The following is a 20,063-nucleotide window of genomic DNA, read 5'->3' as shown; positions in this document are numbered from 1 at the left end:
GCCAACTATCGGGTCGACTGTCGGCCAACTATTTAATCTGCAGTATGCTATATAGTCTACGGTACTAACTCGGTGTAAATGTTGTACTAAAACAAAATAGTGCGTATCTTGGCAGTGTCAATTTTGTCAGGTCGCTCCGTTATACGTTTACGACGCAAGTTCAGCTTATGTTGCTCTTGTAATAGTGTTTATTTGTTAGACGAAGTGTTTTCTTTGAAGTGCCTTGTTTTGTTCTATATTCGTGACGTGAAAGTCCGTTTCGTAATTAGGTCAGAAGGTGGAGATGTGATTTTTCTTAATTAGTGGACTCGATCTATGTCTGAATAGTATGATTAGTTCAAAGAATTGGTTCCACAAATATAAGTATTTTTATAGCAAGAAAATCTCAGAAAATGATAACCTCATCAGGATTATTATTGAATAGCTATATTAGTATTTATTTTACAGCTCATAATAAATACGTTTATTTACTGCAACTTAAGTGAATCTTTTGAATTAATTTCTTCTACGTTTTTTCAACTCGATTCCGATTCAAGAATTGATGTAGCAATAATATTCTTTTATTCCCCGATCCACATGAAAGTTAAGAAAGTGTCCCCGAAAGTTAAAACGGAAAAATAACTTAGTTCAGTAGAATGCAGGCTTCACTCTGTTCAAGTTGCAACATGTTCTGTCACATGCATTTGTTGTCGGGATGGCTGATCTTCTTTTGTTTAAAAGCGATTGCATTTTCAATGAGTTTATTGGTTTGCTTTGATTGAACTGAGTTAAGACTTACAGAGGAATATCAAAACGCAATATCATTCTAAATATGCGACTAATTTTAAGTAGAATTTAAAGTTAAGTAATGTTAGAATATTTCAAGGCTAACTCGTTCATTGCGTATGTTAGAACTGTACTTAAATACAAAGTATAGGACATAATAAAATTACTTCACAATGGCTGATATTTCGAAGTAGTTATCAATCATAGCATACTACTAATTCATTTAAAAATCTATTATTTGTACCTGCATACATATTTCTCATTTCAATTAACTTTACGTCCCTCACATAGCAAACTCCGAATATCCATACAAATGTTCGTCCTAGTGATAGAAATTGTATCTAGTACGTTCGACGGCGATTGCTCACGCGAATAAATCTGCACGATGTGTGCCGTAACGTGGCGTAGAATTTAATATCAAGGCTTATTCTTGCGTACAGCTTACTCTGGTATCAGTCTATTGATTCGTTATATAGTTACGTGTAAATGCCGAGTATATACCTAGGAAGTTGAATTTGGTACATGAATTCCGTATTAAAAATCATTTCATCATAAAAATCGATGAGCATGAGACTTAAGGCTATGGTTAGAGAAGAAGGGATGACCTGAGTCATCCCTTTTCCTGAGTCAATCTTATATACAATTACTGACTTAAACCTCCGCATTTTTTACTGGTTTTGTTTTTGTTTTTTAGTCAGCAACTTTTGTGGTGTTTATTGTAAAATTCTCTGCTGAAAATCTATTCCATGGAACGCCACTGAGCTCAAATTGATTTGTGATCGAAAAATAGAACAATTCCTTTTTGTTAAAAATCAATACGATATCATCTATTTTACCTACAGTAGCTCAAAACTTAGTCATACGACTGACAAGTTACATAACACGTTTTAGCTTTTTAGATTCCCGATTAACTACGTAACCTTTCAGAAGTTTTGGTAGCAAGTTTTAATAGAAACATTTACGTAGCTAAGTTTCAAGAAAAATACTCGGTTCACAATTTAAATACCATTCTTATCAGATATTCGCCAAAATAAGTAAACGTACTTTCTTAAAAACTCCATACATTTTCTTCCTTGACAATACAAATTAGTTTTGCGCGACTGAGCAGATTTATAATTGTCCCGAAAATTATTATTCATCCCTCTTTTCCTTAATGCATTGTGGGATGGCGAATAATTAGCAGAGCACTTTTTCCACTTTTAATTGTTCGTGCGAAATTACCTGACGTTCTTACTAATTGGGAGTTATGGCTGTGCTGAAGTAGTGCTGTTCTTTTGTTTTCCAGAAGGTTTGAAATTCAAATTTTGATTTGTTGGTGCAATAAATCTGAATAAAGCCAAGTTTGCTCGGTTGTACCGGTTCTATTTTGACGAATGTTACATTTTGATTGAATACATTCCTTTTTCGAAGTGTTATTTTTATCCGGTTCTTTATGATGGATCTTTTTTGAGAACGGCTAAGAGTAATTGTACCTATGTCCCTATGTGCGATGGTGTGTGAGGTTGATGATTTTATTATACATACTACTGATGATCATATTTTTATTATTATTATATAACTAATATAGGATAAAAAGAAAATAGGATAAAAAAAAAGCCTCACTTTTGAATCAACCATAAATCCAGCTAATCTTAAGAAATATTAATTTCCTCGCAATAACCAGGTAAAATACTACACCTGGTATCCAAAATATTGTCGTAACATTAATAAAGAAGATAACAACTTTATATATTGCATCGTAATCAGTATAATTCATTCGCAAAATCAACAGGGAGTAGGATCTTTTGCTGGAACTTCTCTTAGAATTTCCCCTGCGAAGGTATAAATTAGAACCTTTATCAGTTTGTGGGGAAACTTTACTATCTAAAGGTTTGTTTTACTGCGATGGGCGACTACGTAAATTGAAAAATAAGAGTTGCAAGCTCTCGAGAAATAAATATACAGAGAGTTAAAGTTCGCCGCTCTTAGTTAATCGTGAAGAAATAAAGCGAGTTTAAATAAAACAGTTTAGTTTTTGTGTTCTATGGAAAATTTTTAGGCGAAAATTGTATTTATTTGTATATGGTTCTTATAGGTAATTAATTGAGTATTTATAAATTACTTTGTTTTGCTACATTGAATGATATTGAATGTTTCGAAGTTATGAATAATGAATATGTACATATGTATTGCTTTGTTCATAGATGGACCAATATACTTAGTATGCCCATTGAAATCTGTTAATATTTAGCTAATTACGAATTTGATTCAGTGTTAAAAGATATATTTCAAAAATTATAAATATATATACAACATACAACTAACTTATTACCTAATATATACACTTACTATAAATAAAAATATTTAAAAAATTGCATCAAAAAACTCCTCATCGCTGCCCACCGGGAGTGTACCCAAGAGGCTGGCAGCATTGCCACGTTGGATGGCAATGCTTACTTTTTGGCCAAAATAAAAACCAGCCCTTGGGTCACCTGAAGTGTCAGCAAGTCGCTTAGCGATATCCTTATATAGGAGATGAGCACTTGGACCCCACGGCCCGAGGGTTTCAACCCCAAACGGCTCAAAGGTATAGTTACCCACCAGGGCACTATATTTGCGCCGTTTGAGGTCCTCTGCAGCCGCAGCAGCGGAACCAGCACATCGCGCCGAGCTAGGAAGGTGAGATGGTGCAAGAGTATCGACACAGGTCGCGTCCCATACTAAAGACCTACCCATCTTCCACGGGAACAACGACATACCGTCTGGTCTCTTGCCATCGTCGCGTGCCAGACCATTGGGTTCTAATATGGCTGGAACGCCGACGGCAACAAGAGCGCGACGGATTATGTCATTGATATTCGCATGCCGTGCAAAACGGCCGGCGCTGCGGCTACATGACAAGCCGTGGTGTCCAAGGCTGCTGACAGCTTCACCACATGGGCAGCGGTGAGGAGAGCAGCACGGAGCACCCAAACGCAAGCAAACAGCAAGCCGGAAGGTGGTGTCGTCAAACAAGGTGCCTATGTTTGACGACGGAAGTGCCAGAAGCCATAAACCCGACTCCCATTCGCCCACAGCCAGAAGGCGCGCTCGCTCTGCAGAAGAAATTGACGTATTAAGTATTACGTATTCAGTGTTATAAATTCAAAATACGCCTTGTGCACATACCATTAATATGCTCATCACATTGTGATTTCATGTCAAAACCTTTTCAAAGAATCTATTACGTATTTGTCAATAGTATTGCCGTTATCTTTAGCGTATTATCTTACTCCATTACGCTTTGGAATCTAGATCAGTTTTCTAAGAAATCCTATAAAATATTCAAGGTCTAAGCCTTTCTTCATTGAACCTCTCGTGTTACATACAAGAATTTTGAACGTTAAGACACTGTATTTCAATTCAAATGATATTGTACAGAAAAAGTTTTTTTAACTGTGTTTAATTACCTATCGTTATATTTTAGTACATGTAGCATATTTTTTTCAAGTAATCAATAATTCAGTGCTTTTTAAGGTTATCAGTTGGTAACACATTGTCTCAAATAGAAGTATTGGATTATTAGGTAACATTAAATTATAAATACTAACGCCAAAGCTACTATCGTTCAAATTGAGACTCGTTCCCCGCTAATAAGTCAGCGTGCAAAAAAAACGGGCACACATTGGCCAAGATTAAGCACACACACAAAAGGTACACAATTTATTTTACCACATCGAATCTCCCGGTTGGATGCCAGAACAAATATTTTGCACTTAACCGCACGGAATTGCGGGAGATGCACAAAGGCGACTTTCGTTTGTACGCTGTAGGTCCCTTTTGTTTGTCTGTGTGTGTGTCTGTTTGTGCAGCGATATTGAATGTGACAATGATGTTTATTGGACGCGTTTCCCGCTCGCTTTGTATAAAGTATTCCTTTTTGTGTGAAAGATTGTGTACGGAATGGTTGTGTTTAAGCTAAGTGCAGTTTTTTGAATTCGAATGAGGAGTTAATGGTGTTCCATTTTTGGAATCACCAGATCAAAGTTTGAAATCAATGTTATTAAAACCTTTTTTTTGTTTTACGTACCATTAAAAATTAAACTAAATATAGATGATATCTTTATATTGCTAAAATACACACACTTCTGAAAATCTTCAGATACCTGAAACTAGTAATAGAGATAACAAAGTACCAACAGAGAAATTGTAAAGAAAACTTTACACAAACGCAATCCAATTTCATTGTTTGTATGTTTACGAAGTTTATCTACTTTCACAAAGGAAATGAGGTGACAGTGCTCAGGTATAGTGTATATAGACTCCAATCTAGAAAATAGGAGGACGTTGTATCCTTGAAAGTCTGCGGGTTTTGTAACAAAATATTGAAAGATAGCTCGATTTAGGGCTTGAGTTGCGGCTGATAAAATTTTGCTCATAATTTAACAATATTTCTCAAAATAAATTTTAATATCTTATGAAAAAAAATATGTTGTGTGTCTCAAGACTCTTCTCGCACTCGGATCAAAAGTATTTAGGATTATATTTAGCACTTGCATCTTAAGGCACTAATCTGTGCATCAAACGTTTCAATTGATTAATTATATAGTTCCGGCATTAATAGGCTGACTAATTGAGTTATTTTGATTTTATTTATTGAGGGTGTCTGTCTCTATATAGGATAAAATTGTTACTTACAACAACATGCTTGAATGAAAAACCAATTTGCACTTTAAGATGAAAAATATTAGTATGCTATCAACATAATGCTGTCCCAAGCCTACCCAGTAACAATAAATAAAAGCTAAGCTATCTTCATTAGAATGAAAGTAAGAAAAACAACTCCCTGTAGGCAAAACACGGCAATCATTGCCTAGTCTGAAATAACAGTGAACACAATTAATTCCTAAACGAGTCTCAAAGTGTTCATAGATTAGCAACGGAATCCGAGAGCCAATTAACAAAATTAGGTTTTAGATTTCATTCACTTTATTTCCTTGGATAACCAGTAAATTTCGAAGGTTCTAGAATAAATTAGGACAGTAAAAGTCCTTTGGTGAAATTATGTACCTTTATGTTGTACTGATACAAATTTTGTACAACTGTTTTGGTCATAAAGTAAAGGGTGTCGTTGTAATTATAGAAATTTGGGACATGGGGTGTTTTAATTTATTACGTGGGTAGGGGTTACAGGATTCTGTTAGGTCAGTTATATCATAAAATAATACAAAATAAATAAAACAGGTTTCGTCTTTGAACAAATAAATAATGACGACAGTTCACCATCCATGTGGGTCTGGGGGTCTGGGTCACCGCAATTCCGTCTTTATACGTTTAGAACGTCAAATCCATTAATAAGTAGTCATATTATGAAACCTCGCAGGTTTAATTTATTAGCTTCATTCTGTCTAACTTCGGTTTGTTGCTATCACAAAAAAACTGCAAAAGAATCATTAAAAATTCTTGTAATTTTCCAAAAAAACATTGTCCTTAAAACTTTCATTAAACCCAAAAAAAAATTCACTCAATACTAAAGCCTTAATTTTACACGAAAGAGGCAACAAGCTTAAAATTTAATCATATTACCACACACTACATGAAACATAAACCAATTCTGTTGATAAAACAAAATGGCGACGCGACCGTGCACGGCGGTTATCTCGCTCGTAAACAAAAGATTGTCGATGATTTACGCTTTAGTCCGCTGTTATATCTCAGGCTGTCTCTTCTATGGTTAAATCTAAACTTGAATGGTATTTTGGTGTGTGTTTTGGTATGCATGTTACTCTTGGTCCAACGGTGGAAGGCTGGAACTGTTACATGTTGTCTGGCACATTCTTACAGGCATAATCTTACTCTAGAGCCTTTTTTTACTTCATACGCAAGCGGTCAGGTTAGGTACAATTTTTACAGGAATTCCATTAATACAAATTAATTAATTAATGTTAAGATTAAATTATTAATTTGGTATTAAATTGTTAAGATCTGTAACCTACATATGCCCACAATAAAGATACTTTGACTTTGACTTTGACAGAAATTGCCGCCAATCTAAAATGAAGTATACCGCGGCGATTTTCTGTGGTTGTCTCTCATTAAGAAACATTATCATTTTATCAAAATAATTATAATTATAACAACTTCAATGCAAACAACAGTCGCTACACTATCTACCTCGAATAAATGGTGCATACACAGCCAAAACAAACACGATTTACTTATCAAAGCATTTTTGCAAAGTTTTCATGAACATTCACAAAGGGTCACGCATAAAAAAATAAGTTGCAAAAAATCAACATTTAACATCTCTATGCAAAGCTTCGTGCTAAATTAAATATATTATGAATATAATATTTCAAAAGTTTTCCACAAAAGGTTTATCAAACGTCATAGTTTAACAAAAATCTTTCTCAAAACGTCTCTGTTAGTGACCTTGGACCTTGGTCTTTTGTACATGATTTAGGACCAAAGAGTAAGGAAAAATGATCGGAGATGCCATACGTAATGCAGATAGGCCTTCGGCTAGGTCAAATACGTCCGATGGGCATGAGCAAAACGATCAGTAATGGGTGATATTTCTGTGGCAGTAAGAGTGTGATGTTGTGGTGTGATTGCTCCTGTGACATCTGTCAACGATTTTTGGTGTTACAAAAAAGGGCGGGTCTAAAGAAGACAGCAACGTTCCTCATCATAAGCACACCCTCATTTGGTGCGCTACGTTCTTAAGAGATTTTCGGATATGGCATCTCCTCTAACCATTTTGATCTCCATGTTTAGAACTGCGATGTAGGTACATTACATTATTCGTTCACATAGAATTGTGGGTACATTGTATCCTTTTGAACTTCAGCCTTTCTCTCGTAACAATGGTTTCTGGAGTACTGTAAGCATGGCTCCCGTTTGCTTGGGACATTCCTGGTTCGACAATGGCTTGAACAAAATTGGGGCATTGTAGGTTCGTCTTTGTTTTGTAGACGAATTTAGTCAAACGTTTTGTAGGTTGTGTGTGAATGTCTTACTTGGTTTTGAGTTAGATTGAAATGAAGGTTCAAGTTATTGTTTTTGGATTGATTGATTCGTTAGAAATCAAAACATGAAAATGTAGTTTTCTTGCGCACCGTGCACATTCATTTGCGTTCGTGAGAACTACGGCCAGATTAAAGTTTTCCTCGTTATATGAGCTATCTAATAGGAATATTTTTTTCTAATTGCTCTAGGTCTAGTTAATAAGATTAAAGTTTTCAAGCAGACAAACTTTCATCTTTATAAAATTAGTATATTAAGTATAGGATTAATATTTCTTTCATAGTAGAGTTACCCTACAATAATAGCTCGATAGCATATTAAGGTACGATTTAACAAAGAGGCGAATTTATTATAATTTGTAATGAGTGCGATACGTTCAAAAGAGAACCTTTCTTGTGTGTGAACAATGGCCAGATACGAGATAACTTGATATTTAACCATTGTGCCTTTAATCTGAGCCGCGTAGGTTTTATATTAATTTAGGTACCTACTAATATTAAAACATTTTAACTTAAAATTTTCTATGAATAGGTAATACTGAAGGGTGTATAAAATATATTTAATTCCATTAAATATGATACAAATTATTTTGCAATCAAGCTGAGATTAGCTGTCTGCAATTTATTTCAGAATTCTGCAAGTTAATTGACAGATAAATTGTTAAGAGCATACTTTAATATTTCACCTTTGAATAAAATATAGATATCGCTTTTATAATAATAAAAAGTATTTTTTTTCCTATTTATTCCTGTAATTTCAAGATATTTACAACACAAAAAAACTATTCTAGTAAAAAAATATAAAAAACACTATATCTAAAATGCGTCAAAAAAAATCATCTCAATCGTTGTCAATTGGGAGCGTATCCAAGAGGCTGGTAGCTTTACCTCGTTGGATGGCCATGCTGATCCTTTGTCCGAGGTTAAATTATAAAATAATTTTAATTTATAAGAAATAAAGTTACAAGACAGAAGTGCAGTAACTATTGGAGTTTTTCACAGGTACACTTAGGCAATTAGTTCTGCAGTCCAACTGTAAGCGACTGTACGTACTAAATTAATAAAGTTATCGTCACAGGTGCTCGAATCTCTCTGAAGCCCAAGTTTAACATAAATACAGCTATTATGAAACTTATAGTTACCGTGAAAGTGTTAACGAACAACGATAAATACTGGCGTTTTGATTTATTGTAATAGTCTTCATATTATTTGTGGTTTATTAATTATTTTATTGATTTATTGTCATAGCCTACAGTAGCTATGTAATTTAAATAAAATTATTAAATCATTACTTATTTCGTAAAATGTACCAATGAGTACCTATAACATATACGAGTACTTTTCACATTTAACTATATTGGGATGCAGATTTGTGTCATTCTATAATATACGCAATTTTACACACTTTGACAACACCGCTTAAAAAGTCACTAAAATTTATTATAAGACATTACATGTAATTAATAAAGAATTGCATTTTCTCTTTTAAACAAATAAAACATGCGTACGAAAATCAACAAGCCATTTATTCCAGATTCTTCATTCCACAATAATTCAAAATCTAATCACGTTTTACAGCAAAAACATAGCGTTAATAACTTAGTTTTAGCAATTGAATTTACGATATGATATTATTAATTTATGGCAACCCGCATAAATTAAAATGTGCTATCAAAGGATAAAACAAAGCCGAGAATGAGAAAACCTATCATCGGATTAAGTAAGAACCCTTAGGGGAGGCTTTGAAGGCCTATAACTTGTATGTGAGAATTATTGATAATATTAATTAATTGGGAATCTTCCTGGCCGCTTTTGATAGCTGAAACTTTGTGAAGAAGGATTTAAATTAAATGTTGAGTTGAAATACATTTTAGTACTTACTTATCATGTTCTAAATTATCTCCAAGAAGTAACATACTTAACATACATATAACCTTCATTATTGAAACATAATGTGAGTATCTCAAATTATCAAAATTAAATGAATTCCTTATCTCTAAGCTTTTGCTTTGGAAAGAGTGGGGAAATTCGAGATAGGCGTATATTTTTAATTGTTTTAGTAACAAGCAGAGTTCTGGAATTTTCAAGAAGCTCGATAAAATATGACCTGTCAAAAACATGGGCTATTTGCGTTTGAGAAAAATAAGGTTCACATACAGCAACAACGTCATAGGCCTTACAACTACATCAGAGAATTCCCATCTCTGCAGCTAAAAGGCATGACATGAACGTCCATTCCTTAGAGACTCTACTCAACCATTCTCTAGAGACGATGGTCCGCAACTACTTTACTTAGGTACGCTATCAGCTTGCTTATCAAATACAGACAGTTAACTGGAATCCCCTTTGATCTAGTGTTGTATTGTTAACAACATAAGCGTTGCTCGAGTGAGATCTTAAACTAAGATCGGTGTGTCAATGTATGTATAGACATCAGTCTAGTTGATGGGTTTTATTTGGTGTCATATTGAAAGCAGTAAGTAATTTATACCTATACATAAACGGAAAAATATATAAAAGAATCGATTTTTCGGATGTCTTAATAATATGAAACACCTTGAACCTTGTGCCCGATATCGGTAGCCACATATTTTTTAAAAATAATTTTAAGGAATAGTTAATTATAGAACATTTTTTTTTAAATAAAATGTAAATATGATTAAACCAATAAATATTTTAAATGTTCTTTTTTTATTTCATGTAGAAAATTTAAAAGAAATATGGGAGTAAAAATGCGAATGAATTAAATTTTATTTGTACTCATACTTTTAGTTTTAGGTAGGTTTGCTCTTTGAATCTGCTTTATTCCTGTAATGTAATCAAAATATATCAAAACTAAATAATTATTATCTAATGTTTGACCTACTTATAACTTTCACGTCGTCTAGAACATTAATACCAGTCTTAAATTTCAAACAGTTTAGACTCAACGAGCCTTGACAACAGACGTTTGGTGTCATATAGCTAGATTGTGGTCCAGACGCAGACTTTATCTTAAGGCTTAAGTATCTACGTTCTTATATTGAAGTGGACTCTTAGAAGTAATTTTAAGTAACGTATGAGAGTCTCGTCCCTTTGATCGTACCTATTCATGAGTATCCAATTATTAAACAAATTATGTAATAATGTTACCTTGGTCAGTCGGTGGACGAAAAACAGGCATTTTGCACCCATTATGACATAGGGAATACTCCATGTTCTTATTTAGTCTACAGCCTTTATAATAACGTGTCATCAAAAGCTTCAAAGTCATAAAGAACCCAGAGAGTCATTCACTAGACTTATCATGGGTTATTGTGTTCCATGGTCATTAACTCACAGAGATCAAACAGACGGTCATTCCAAGTAAACTGCTATCATTCCGTTACATCCTGGTACATAGCTGCATACTAAGACGGGAAGTTGACCCATTACACTTCAAGTCCGTATCCATGTGAAGTTAAGTAGCACAAAGTTTTATTGCGCATGTAAAATAAAAAGCAGGACCAAACTCGGAGGTAATTTATTTTTCCGGTGTAAGTAATTTTACAAAGTTGCATTCACGAAAGACAGTGAGAGAGTAACATTAAAATATTCACTTCATTGTACTCGTCGTTCCGCAAAAGGTTTTATTCGGACATTCACGGGCAGGCACCGAAATTAAAATGTCGTAACTTTTTATATTTTGGCAGCGTAAAAAGATGGTATTTACTACTTTTGCTTGGAAATATGAGGAATAAAGTTTCTTTGTTTAGTTGGCTATAATTTTTGAAATTTGGCATAAACTTTATGAGATCATGCGCATAATTCCTTGCTAAAAATAAGTCTCATAATTCTTCTTCTGATGCTTTCTGCAGTATGAAATCACAAGCCAAACCACTGCAATCGATTTCGTCGCTGCATCTATCTAAAAGTGCCGACTTCACATTTTTCAACATCTGACATTCAAAATCGGTGCCATTTGGAAGTCGTACGCTGAAGCGCTGTGAATGGCGCCCTTTACGCCAAGAATAGCGAGCTCAATGCATTTAGTGAAGTAAATATCGCGAGCCGTGAACACTATCTAGCAGCGCTGCGCTGCTCAAGCTATGTTGTATAGCATAGCTTTTACTGGAGTTTTGGTTTTTCATTTTTATTTTTTAAAGTAAAAATGGTTGCAATTAACATTTTATGTTTAAAATTTAGAAATCACGTATTGTTTTGCCTATTCAATAAGTTTAATATAGATCTTGTTAGTAATTTTAGATTAAATTCTGTGTTCATCAGACCAATATTATACATAGGTTCAATAAAGACTGTGTCATCTTGGCACTGATTTCTTTCAATTAGTTTGTTGTCAGACGGGAAATATGACGGGAAAAGAACATCTCAGGTTTTTTGGACCTTTCGCAAATCAAAAACGTAGATGAAACACACCAACCGTTTCTACATCCAACAAAACAGTTAATCAATAAACAGCATACACTTTTTCAATTAACTCTTACTGCCTCACAACTTGGGGGAACACGACGCGATGGCTAGCACAACCGAACAGTTTGATCAAAGCCGAACGAGCCTTTGCTTATTCAGTATTACTAAATGCTAATGGATTAATTAACGATTGAAAGGCCATGTCACGGAGTTCGAGGCTATGCCGAGTACATATTACTTGAATGTGTAGTATGCTGGTAAATATGGACGGTGTTTTAATGAAGTAATGTTATTTAGGGTGCATCTACACGGTGCAGTCCGTCACGACAGGAGAGATCAGGGTTATGAGACTGAAGATTTTTTTTTTTATTATAATAAATAAATTAAATAAATGTTTATTTCTCACCACAATATGTTTGGTACATTTAAAATAGTGACTGCACCTGTGTCTGCGCAAATGCTTGTGCAATATAATAAGCAGTTGGTTAATCCCCATATATGAGAAACAGCCACCGTAGCTGATAATCGGCTAGGAGGACATCAGCACACGGTGCAAGTTAACATGCGCAAGTGACAATTGACAAGTGACAAGAGCACACGGGTGGGTTTTTTGTGCGCGAGTTGCTGGACCCGTACGTTTGTAAAATGCACGTAATCTGTGCATGTATCTCAACATGCACAAGTTACTTGCACCGTGTAGATAAACCCTTAAAATAGTGTGTTGTTTTTAGAAATTGGTTAATAATTAATGTGTGTAGTGTTTTAGAGACAAATGTATTAACACTAGAAAGACCAGAGTGGTCAAATGACCCCAATGAAGTTTTTGATCAATCATATTTTCAAAACCAAAGCTTTGAAATCGCTGTGGTTTTATGACTTTTAATATTTCGTCATTCTTTACACTATTCTGATGTGTCGATACCGAAAGCAAGATAAATACGAATTAAAAATTATCATCTACCTAGAAAGACCGCTGTGGTCATTTGACACCACTACGTGCGTGCTTTGTAAATTTGTTGAATATACTCGTATTGTGGGTAGTTAAATTAAAATATTTGCATTGATGTTGATTCAAAGTGCTTATGTAATGGTTTCCCATATTTAGGGAGAGAAGGCCATCCCATTTCCCATATGAAGGCCATCCACAAAATCAAAGTTTAGGCGAGTGCGTTGTATTGCGACTAATGGACTCATACTTGAATAGTGGTCGAAATATAACAACTGATATTATTTTTTATGAGTGTAAGCTTTTCAAAAAGCTAATTGAAAAACGTACATCAATAGTTGGTACGGTAAACAAAATACGATTAGATATTCTAGCTACTATAAAAAAATGCAACCCTCAGTTTATATGAAACACATATCCACAACTCTGAAACCTGCGCACTTACAGTTTATCAAGGAAAACCTTCAAAATCAGTTATGATTCTTAGTTCACTTCACTCTTATGTATTTGTTGATCCAGAAGAAGCAAAAAAGAAGCCGAACACGGTGAAGTTTTACAATGCTACGAAATTTGGAGTACCTGGATGTTATTGATCAAATGACCAAGAAATATGGTGTCAAAGCACCTTCTGCTCGTTGGCCCTGACAAGTGTTTCATGATATTATGAATTTGGCACCAATCAATTCTTGGATTTTGTACAAAAATCCGAGAAAAAAGGTCATTCTTGACTTGGCAAGGGAGTTTATCGCCCGAGATTCCCACTCCCTGATGACGCCATCTAGGTACTTCACAGCCCGATAATAGCATACCCCAGACCCTGAAGAAGAACGTAGCGAAAAGAGAAAACGGTGTCACGTCATTGTTACGTGCAAAAATGCAGACAAAACAACAAATCTTGTATTAGTTGTAAAAAGCCTTTGTGTGGTTCTTGTAATGTAAACAAGGAGCTAAAACATCAAAAATGTGCCCATTTTTTTCATTTTTATAACACATAATGGATGTTTAATTACTATTAAGGTCTTTTATTTTCTATTTGATGTTAATCAATAAAAAATAAAACCATAATACACGAATAAAACATTACAACCCATGAATGGGTCATTTGACCCCACTTGGTCTTTGTAGGTAGTTCAAAATTTCGGTCTTTCTAGTGTTAATTAAAGATTTGATAGGCCATGCCACAGAGCTAGAGGCTATGCTGAGTACATATTATTTGGTATTCAAAAGGCATTTACTAATCATTGTACTGTTAAAATATGAGAAGAAAGGCCTAAAATTATAAATAACATAACCTAAATCATAATTTATCATATCGGTAAGCTGATAAGATTTAATCCAAAAAAATTTAGGATAATTAACTCTTTTTCTGAAAGGAGAAAAGTATACTATTTATTTCATGCGGTTCGAGAAAGTAGGCTATATAAAAATTTAAGATTTACTGCTACATCCGCATGCACATACTTTCCGCACTAAAACATGGTTGAAACAGTTCCCAAACTAAGTTTAACGTCAAGAATTTAGTTTCACAATCCAGTACGTAAAACTGGATTCTTCATATTTTATAATAATATGGAAAATTCCTTTATATGAATAAAATTCAAAGTGGAGCAAAAATATCCCGGAATTTTTAATATTACACGTACTGTAAGTTCAGTTCATGTTTTAAACTTATATTTTAACAACGGTTATGGAAGTAAACGTTATTTTTAACGTTGTAACCGTTATTTTTAACGACTGAACTTTTGCATGAAGTTTCGGTTCCTACTTGCGTTGCTTTAGTTAGCAAACCATTTGTTAAGTTGCGTTAAGATTCTAATATGTTAAGGATTTGGAGCCAACTATGTAGATATGCTACTTGAAATGACGAATGCTAATGAATTTTATTTGCGAATTTATATTCAAATGTTTTATGTTGATAAAATTAATGACCAATAATTAAACTAAATTGAAACTCACACTATTTTGAAATAATGATGTTTAACATTCTGTATAATAAGTTGGTAATTTAGGATAGGCATCATGTAGAGAAGCAATCAAATATTTTATAAGAAAGTTAACCATTTTAGAATATACGGTGTAACGTACCTTTTGCAAGATTAATCGTCTCATTCAGCTTGATTAAGTATTTAAAACCTTGGATTCATTGCTTTGACTAAAGTAGTGGATAAAATAATTAAGACCCCATAAAGTTCACAGCTTGCTGTTTTTATAAAGTTTAGGAAACGGTTTACTTATCTTGTTACATCTAGTGAGACTATGCGATGTGCGATCTTGCGTATTATGCGTGATTATAAATTCCTATTAGAGTTAGCCCAAATTGTCCTTTTTGTTGGAGAAAAACAACAATATCGAGGTATGTTTTTCGGTATTTAAGAAGAATACGTTTGTTTTTAGCTTCATATTATACAGCTGGCTTCCCAACGTAGATATACTTGATCCTGCGGATTTTGCCGCATACCCACCCGTACATAATCATCAACTTAGTTGCCGTCTGCTGAACATAAACACTCCCATTGATCGTATACCCAATGATCATGAATCCACGAGACTCTTCTAAAAGGGCTCTATGTGGAACTTATTTGCAACAATTTGCTTACATTTTAAACCATATCATTTGGGGTCTCTCGAATCACACTTAAGAAATGCTTGCGATGCGAATGCAAGTGACAAGATTTTCATTTAAAAAATGACCAGTGAAAACTCCGAGGTTTTTCCGATCCCCTCTTAACCCTCTTAGTAATTAAAATTTCATCTTAAAACACGAGAATTAAATCATCTTTCCCTTGTCTACCTGCTAAGGGTCATTCTGATTCAATTGTCATTGTCAAAGTTTTCTTTACAAATTAAAAATTCAACTCGTCAACGCCGTTAAGGGATTTTGCATAATTTCGAGAGGCTGACCTTGTTCGACCTACAAATGTTTTGGTAATACTTTTAAACAAGTTTTGTGTAGGAAGTTTTGTTTTTGATTATTTCTGGAAGAGTTTTAGCGGTTTTCTTATATTTTGATGTAAAGGAAAACGTGCACAGATATATATTTTTAATAACAGAAAAATTACGAGTCTTATATTAAATAGATATTTGTATTAATAACACATATTTTTTATGATTAAAGTTAAGCCAACAAGGCAAAAATATGTGTTATTAATACAAATACCTACTTAAAATTAGATTCGTAATTTCTCATTCTCATATACTCTTAATTAACACTGATACATATTGCTACAACGTAAGTATAATATATACAAGTGCAATATGTAGGTACAATGTACATACATAGAAAATAAGTCATCATTCCATATTTGAATGTAAATACAAAACGGTAGTATGTTGATTGGCTATCATTACCGAACAAGTGAACATCAAAGCTCGCCGCTCACCTCTGTTGACTTTAATTTACATGAATGGTTCAACGTGCTTTCAAAATAAAGCACGGTAGAACCGAAGTTTGTGCTTTCATAATTTAACAGACAATGTGTTATTTTATGTCTGACTTGACTATTCTGTGAATAGGACAATTGAAGTATTTTTTATAGACAGCTCATTCAAAATTCATTTAAAAATCGTAAAATTTCATAAAAGTTCATTAAATTTCATCACCGGCCTATTTTTTTCAACATGTTGGGGTCGGCTTCCAGTCTAAGCAAATGCACCAGTGTTTTACAGGGAGCGACAGCCTATCTGACCACCTGAAACCAGTTACTCAGGCAACCCGATACTTACTCCTAGGTAAGCCTTTTTTCAGACTTACTGGTTTCTAACTACCCGTGACGACTGCTAAAGATGTTTAAATGACAGCCGGGACCTACATTTTATCGTGCCATCTGAAACACAGCTCATTCAAAATACCATACCCAAAAAAATATCTTTCCAAAATACATTAAAGTTCTTTAGACAAAAGGACAGTTGAAATAAAACGCGAGACACCGAAATAGCTAAAGCCAAACTTGTATACAAGACTAGTGCATAAATTCGAAATTTCGAATAACATTCAAGTTTTCAGCTAAACTATTTCAATACTGAAGCCTTATATTTCCAATATCCTAGCAGGAACGCGAATTGAGGACCACTCCTTATAGTTCTAGATAACAACACTTTGAACTCAGTTTTATATCGAAGGTACATATTGGGTTATTCAGTGAACACGATGTTGTTTTTTTTCAATGGTCTGAGTGTAGTCTCACTATAAGACATGTCATGTCGAAAGAAGAAGAAGAATGGTCTGAGTTGAGAGAATGTCAAATACATACTAACATTTGGGAAATTAAAAGTCAAATATAAACATTTTGTGATATATCATTGTAACTTGAAAGTGGGTAAAATAAACCTCACACCGAGCATCCATCCTGTCATAAGTTTAATCCGCAATCATTAAAGATTCACAGCACAAACCCAGCAAGTGCACAGTGCCAAGAGGAACGTCCCAGAATAAAATATAAAGTACAACACACAGTCTATTTGCAGATATTGAGCGACAAAGAACTTCGAAACGTAGCGACAACAAAGAGATGTCAAATGCAGAAACTCTTTAATGTTGCAAAAAATTTACTCAATAGGTTTAGTCCAACAAAACACAAACGAAAATACATTTTAGCACCGTCAATTTAAAGTTCAAATTCGAAGTCAGCGAATTAATTTAGGTGAAGCTCGAATTTAAGTGCTGATGACGTCAAAAACGTTTTCCAATATGGCTACCGATTTTAATTTGTAATTTCCTCGTGGTAATAGGTTTTAAGGGAAATGTGGAAGGGGTTAACTAAAGCGAAGCTGTATTAAACTCATGGATAAGAAGGTCAAAATAACATCTAAGAAATCAAAATTTATCAAAAAGTTGAAAGACGTTTTAATTCAAGGCAGGTAAATTAAAATGTATATGAAACACTCAGGCCAAAACTCAAACACAAGCTCTCAAAAAAACCAAGTCTGTATTTCTAGATAAACTGACTTATACGCCTAGCAAAAGTTAGGAGGGCTGTGCAACGATTCGGAAAAACATTTCACTTCTTCCCGGCTACGGTCAGGTCAAGGCCGAATGAAGGAAAGGGTTTCTGCGGCATAAGCGGATTGGCGATGACCCTTAAACCATCAGCCTTCGACTAACGTACAGTCTTCAGGTCAGTGGTAACAGTTTTATAGGAAAATCGTACTTATTACTATTGAGTTAAGGTGTATAACAGTTACCACTGATGTGCAGTCTGACGTACCTACTAAATCTTTATAAATTTTATCATTGGATTGACGTTATAAAAGCTCCATTTTTGGGACAATACAATTGAGTTTTGGAAATATAATTACAGATGATGAAACCGCAACATGATTGAAATAGTTTGAATAGTGCTTGAAATTATTGTCAAACAATTATGGTATACCACAGTGCTGTGTCAATTTTACATTGTTATGCTTTGTGTGATAATCAAATTTATGTAACCTTTTTTTTGTCAAGCGAAACAAATGCCTACGCATACCACCAGCGTTCGGGGATACCAAGGTGGTTATGTGGCAATTGTACCCACTAAATAACCTGCATTAACATGAATATAGACATCAACTAAGCAAAGTTTATTCCTGCCTGTATTAGTAAAAATCCCCGGAGCGAAAGTGTCGCGATCCTGAAATGTCGTCAGTCGTCGATCACCGCCCCTGAGCATTATTCACGGGAGAGATAAGTCCGAAACGTACCTGGGAGTCGACACCTCTGAATAGATACTGCTTTTGGGTTGTAGACAAGTTATAAGCGGTAGCGGTTTGGTAAAAAATTGTTAGCACTTTTATGTTGAATACGTTTTTGATTGATACCTTGTATATTCATACCGTTGCGCATTTGTTTAGGGAAACAAATGCAGTTTTGACGATTCTTGACTAGCCACATGTTTGTCCCAACAAGCGTTTTGTATGAACACAAGAAAAGTTTCGGACGCCAAAAGTATGGCAGCAACACCGATATAAAACGGAAAATTTGGAAAAGTATATATTATTATTCCAAATCTATTACGCATAAAATGTCGCACTTTCGTCATATAATTTTTTAAATAATTTTCCTCCATTTGATTTTTTGTAAAAGTCTTGGCCTACTGCCAGCCTTTCAGAAATACTGTAACCTTGTACAAACCCGCTTCAGCTTGTAACTTACATTATCAATAAGAAATATCTAAGGTTGAATCGAGAAGCGACTGTGAGTGCGAGATTGGAGTATAAATCTGCCTTACAGCTTCATGCTATGTGTCATGACCCTGGTTATAATTATTTTCTGTCGCACTATTATTCTTGTGAATGGTTCCTAGTTTATACATGGATTTGGGTATTGAAATCGATATAGGTATAATACTATTGTTTAAAGAAAAAAAATCTATTACGTATTATTAACAACGACCATGTCGTTCCTTACCATTAGAAATGTTTTTTATAGACTGTTTAGTAAAGTACATTATGTTTTAAATAATGAATTAAGCACAGAAATACTAAAGTTCGAGAGCAACTCTTTCTTTCGGTTCACATTTCACACCAAAACTATCTGCCTGAAACATAAATATAGTTAACTAGCTGGTGCCCGCGACTTCGTCTGCGCAGGTTTAGTATTTCGAACAATATGTTTACAAATTGTAGCCTCATATAGGCTGTTGTATAAGCTATATTATTGTAAAGTTTCATTAAAATCCATTCAGTAGTTTTTGCGTGAAAGAGTAACAAACATCCATACATCCATACATCCACACATACAAACTTTCGCGTTTATAATATTAGTAGGACTAGGTATTTATCCGAATGATGAAAGTTGTGGTTCTTTTAGGATGCGGGGGAAACCATCCTGGAGTTGTGTAATCTATTCTTGTTCTAAATGTGTGTATCCTAGTTAATCAAGGGCATCTATACCAATTAGTACCTACTATACTAACAGTTCTAGCTAAGATCATTCCAATATTTCTATACGTTTAGTCCTTGAACGTTAATTACGTATCTTAGGAATAGTTCGATCAGATTTA

The sequence above is a fragment of the Helicoverpa armigera genome, chromosome 10, assembly GCF_030705265.1.
Source record: "Helicoverpa armigera isolate CAAS_96S chromosome 10, ASM3070526v1, whole genome shotgun sequence".
Lineage (NCBI taxonomy): Eukaryota > Metazoa > Arthropoda > Insecta > Lepidoptera > Noctuidae > Helicoverpa > Helicoverpa armigera.
The sequence above is the reverse complement of the archived record's forward strand: the minus strand, read 5'-3'. Positions refer to the sequence as shown.